This window comes from Petaurus breviceps, unplaced genomic scaffold (assembly GCF_028583685.1).
Source record: "Petaurus breviceps papuanus isolate PSGF00001 unplaced genomic scaffold, PetGlider_PUasm1.0 189, whole genome shotgun sequence".
Taxonomy (NCBI): Eukaryota; Metazoa; Chordata; class Mammalia; order Diprotodontia; family Petauridae; genus Petaurus; species Petaurus breviceps.
The window spans coordinates 43,572,719-43,577,849 of record NW_027185809.1 but is presented as its reverse complement, the minus strand read 5'-3'; the positions used below and the strand labels follow the sequence as shown (position 1 = coordinate 43,577,849).

The 5,131-nt window shown below is 40.8% G+C and overlaps 1 pseudogene; it reads left to right on the top strand.

Annotated features, from left to right (window-relative positions):
* Window positions 1–2,274: 2,274 nt before the first annotated feature.
* On the top strand, window positions 2,275–4,686 carry LOC138164482 (heterogeneous nuclear ribonucleoprotein M-like; annotated as a pseudogene).
* Window positions 4,687–5,131: the final 445 nt, after the last annotated feature.

Here is a 5,131-nt window from a genome sequence, read left to right as displayed (position 1 = left end):
ACTTATTGTTTTAAGGAATATGCACTTAATTCCTATGCTCTCTAGGGTTTTTAATAGGAATGGGTGCTGTATTTTATCAAAACTTTTTTTTTCTCAATCTACTGAAATAGTCATATGTTTTCTGTTGGTTTTGTCATTGATATAATCAATTATATTGACATTTTTTCCCTAATATTGAACCAATCTTTCATTCCTGGTATAAATCCCCTCCCTCCCCCCCGCTCCGGTTGTAGGGTATAATCCTTGAATATAGTTCTGTTATTATCTCACTAGTATTTTGTTCTAAATGTTTGCATTGATATTCATTATGAACATTGTTCTATAGTATTCTGTCTCCCTTTTAGTTCTTCCTGGTTTAGGTATCAGTGCCATATTTGTGTCATAAAAAGAATTTTGTAGGAATCCTTCTTTGCCTATTTTTTTGAAATAGTTCATATAGCATTAGAATTACTTATTATTTACATGTTTAGTACTATTCATTCCTGAACCCATCTGATCCTGGGGATTTTTTTTCCTAGAGAGTCAATTAATGATTTGTTCAATTTATTTTTCTAAATTGGTATTATTTCATCAATCTGTTTCCTGATCTGTTAGTCCAAGTAATTAATGTTTTCAGTAACAGTCATTGATTTCACTCAGGTTGTCAAATTTATTGCCATACAGTTAAGCCAAAAATATCCTAATGTTTATTTTAATTTCTTCATTGATGATGATTTAAGACTTTCCATTTTTGATAAGAAATATTGTTTTTTCTTCATTCTTTTTAAGTCAAATTAATCAATGGCTTATCTATTGTTTTGTTTTTTCTTGTTTTTCATAAACCATCTCGTAGATTTATTTGTTACCTCAGTTTTTTTTTTTTCTCCCTGATGGAGCACAAGCTGCACAAGCCCTGAGACAGAGGAAGCCCAGTTGAGCTGATTCATCCACTGCAAGAATGATTCCCAGACCTCTCACAGTAGGACAGGGGATCTGTGGGAGCTAGACAAGAGACAAACAAAGGGCCCACAGCAGCAGCTACTCCTGGGGCTATCAACTCATGGCCTGGATGTTTAAAAATCACCTACCTGACCTTTTGGGGGTGAAGATGGTGGGGCAAACCCTAGTTGCTCTCATCCTTCCCTCTGAACCTGAAAACCCAGAAAATATTACCCTAGAGTAAAATCCTGAAATAGTGTAACCAGCTGCAGGCTTGGGAGTCTTAAAGGAAGGGTGTGGCTGTGGCTGTGCCTGGGCTAAAGTGAAAATAATAATAATAGGAGTGGGATGCCTGGGGACCCCATCAGCACAAACCCAAGACCAGACCACAGCAGAGCCAGAGAAAGCCCTGGCCAGTGGATTTACCTATCACAGGGGAGATTCTCAGATCTTTCCCCACAGGACAAAGGATCTGTCAGAGCTAGAGAATATTGCTGCAGTGTGAAATTCTGAAATAGTGTAACCAATGGCAGACTTGGGAGTCCTAGAGTAAGGGTATGACTGAGGCTCTAATAGGCCTGAAGTGAAGAAATGGATATATCCCAACTAGTCACATCTCAGCAGAGCAGTGAAAAATATCCTGAAGCCGGGGGGTGGGGAGGTGGGGGGAATGGCGGGGGGAGGGTGGCGCCAGCAAGCACTAGCACCAGAAGCCCAGGTTTACCTTAGCACAATCAGGGGCCTGTTGATACAAGCACAGCTCTGCTACCAGTGACTGAGTCTGCCTGAGTTCTAGCAGAGAGGCATGGAGGCAGAATCCTGAAGTGGCCAGACAACCCCTCTACCACACCTTAAACTGTGAGCTTCATTGTATCTCTGGGAAAATGGTGGAAGTCCTGGCCTTGGCCTCAATGTAGACACTGAGGGTCCATAACACACAAAGTCAATAACCTGCTCCCTAGCCCCCAGCTTAAGAAGAATGGGTAAGAGCCCTCTGTACCCCAGAAGCAGAAATCCACTTTAAATTCCAGGAAATAATTAATAATAATAATGAGAAAAGCAAGTTGGAAAAACAAAAATAATTGAATCTTATTATAGTGAGTGAGAAGAATCAAATTCAGAAGGGGACAGGATTGACTATAACTACATCTGAAGCCCCAAAAGAGAATATGAACTGGTCTCAAGCCCAAAAAGCATTCTTGGAATAGATCAAGAAGGATTTTAAAAATCAAATTACAAAGGTAGAAGATAAAAAATGATCAAAATTTTTATAATTACATTTGTCAAAAAAAATCACCAAAGAAAACATCTCTTTGAAAAGTAAAATTTGTGACACAAAGCCCAGAAGTGGATAAAATGGCAGTAGGGGTGGAAGCAGCTGTGGAGGTGGCAGTGACTGAATCCAAAATGGAGGAGAGCAGTGTGCTTGGCATAGTAAGCAGGAATGGGACTCTGACCCCCAAAAGTGAAGGTGAATTATCAAGTCAAAATGAGAAGAGGAAGGAGAAAAATGTGAAAAGAGGAGGGAATAGATTTGAACCTTATGCCAACCTTACTAAAAGATACAGAGCCTTCATTACAAATATACCATTTGATGTGAAATGGCAGTCCCTTAAAGACCTGGTCAAAGAAAAAGTTGGTGAGGTAACATAGTAGAACTCTTAATGGACGCTGAAGGAAAATCAAGGGGATGTTCTGTTGTTGAATTCAAGATGGAAGAAAGCATGAAAAAAGCTGCTGAAGTTTTGAACAAGCATAGTCTAAGTGGAAGACCTGTGAAAGACAAAGAAGATCCTGATGGTGAACATGCCAGGAGAGCAATGCAAAAGGTGATGGCTACAACTGGTGGGATGAATATGGGACCAGGTGGCCCAGGAATGATTAATATCCCACCCAGTATCCTAAATAATCCTAACATCCCCAATGAGATTATCCATGCATTACAGGCCGGAAGACTTGGAAGCACAGTATTTGTAGCAAATCTGGATTATAAAGTTGGGTGCAAGAAACCGAAGGAAGTGTTCTGTATGGCTGGAGTAGTGGTTAGAGCAGACATTCTTGAAGATAAAGACAGGAAAAATCATGGAATCGGCACTGTTACTTTTGAATAGTCAATTGAAGCAGTTCAGACTATATCAATGTTCAATGGCTAGATGCTGTTTGACAGACCAATGCATGTGAAGATGGAAGAGAGGGCCCTGCCAAAGGGTGATTTTTCCCTCCCGAACATCCTCAACAACTTCCTCATGGACTTGGTGGCATTGGCATGGGGCTGGGACCAGCAGGACAGCCCATTGATGCTAATCATCTGCATAAAGGCATAGGAATGGGCAACATAGGACCCGCAGGCATGGGAATGGAAGGCATGGGATTTGGAATAAACAAAATGGGAGAAATGGATCGAGGAATGGGTAGAGGATTTGAGAGAGACTTTGCTCAGAATGAGATGGGAATGGCTCAGAGTTTTGGAGAACCTCTTGGAAGGGGAATGTGTGGTGGTGGTAGCAGTGTACCAGGAATTGAGAGGATGGGACCTGGATTGACCACATAGGTGGTGCTGGGATGGAAAGAATGGGTTCTGGCCTAGGCCATGGAATGGATAGAGTAGGGTCTGAGATGGAGAGAATGGGCCTTGTCATGGATCGAATGGGGTCAATTGTAGAGAGAATGGGTTCAGGGATAGAACGAATGGGTCCCCTTGGAATAGACCACATGACTACCAGCATTGAAAGGATGGGCCAAACCATGGATAGGATAGGTTCTGGTGTAGAGAGATGGGGGCTGGCATGGGTTTCAGTATCGAGAGAATGGCTGCTCCCATAGATTGGGTTGGCTCAGCTATAGAAAGGATGGGATCAGGTGTGGATAGCATGGGCACCACCATAGATCGCATGGGTCTAAGTATGGATCATATGGTGCCTGCTGGCATTGAAACTGGCATAGATAGCATGGGCCCAGTTATGGATCGAATGTCTACTGGTTTGGACAGTATGGGTGTCAATAACATGAAGCACATGGGATTGGACCGTATGGGTGTGAATTACATAGAGAGAATGGGTCCCACTATGGGTCCAGCCCTAGGTTCAGGAATGGAGCACATGGGACTTGCCATGGGAGGTAGCTTTGAGAGAGCTATGGAAATGGATAGGGGAAACTTTGGAGGCAGTTTAGCAGGGTCTTTTGGAGGTGCTGGTGGCCATGTGCCTGGGGTTGCTCGAAAAGCCTGCCAGATATTTGTGAGAAATCTCCCTTTTGACTTTACATGGAAAATGCTGAAAGACAAATTCAATGAATGTGGCCATGTGTTATATGCAGACATCAAGATGGAGAATGGCAAATCCAAGGGTTGTGGTGTGGTTATGTTTGAGTCCCCAGAGGTGGCAGAGAGAGCCTGTCAGATGATGAATGGGATAAAACTTAGTGGTAGAGAGATCAATGTGAGAATTGATAGAAATGCTTAAGTGTTTGCCTTTTTTTTCTTTTAAACATCAATACCAGACTTCTAAATTTGTATTTTGTTTTCCTTGTTAACCATTTTAATTTGTTGGCTGGAGGTATCAAGATGTTAAAATTCAGTTGCTTTCTGGGGTGATTTTAATTACTTTTTTAATGACTGGGATTCCAATTGACTGTTTGCATTGGGATTGCAATGTACACAATTTTTTTTGTAGTTGCGGCATCTTGTTGACATTATGACTTTGATAATAAATACCAGTTACTAAAAAAAAAATTAAGAAAAGTAAAATGTGTGTGGTATCTAGGTGGCATAGTGAATACAGCATGAGCCCTGGAGTTAGGAGGACCTGAGTTGAAATCCGGTCTCAGAAACTTAACACTTACTAGCTGTGTGACCTTCGGCAAGTCACTTAACCCCAATTGCCCTGCCTTCCCCCTCCAAAAAGAAAAACAAAAAGTAAAATTTATGAAATGGGAACAGAAGTTCAAAGTCTAACTGGAGAAAATAACTACATAAAAATGAAATCTTAACATATGGGGAATGAACTTCAAAAATTAACCAAGGAAAATAATTTGGTAAAAATTAGAATCAGTCAAATTGAAGCTTATGATTCTATGAGGCATCAAAATCAGGGAAAAAAACTAAACAATGAAAAATTAGAAGAAAATGTAAAATATCTCATTGGAATAATAGCTTACCTTGAGAATAAATCCAGGAAAGATTATCTAAGAATTATCTACCTACCAGAAAGCCATT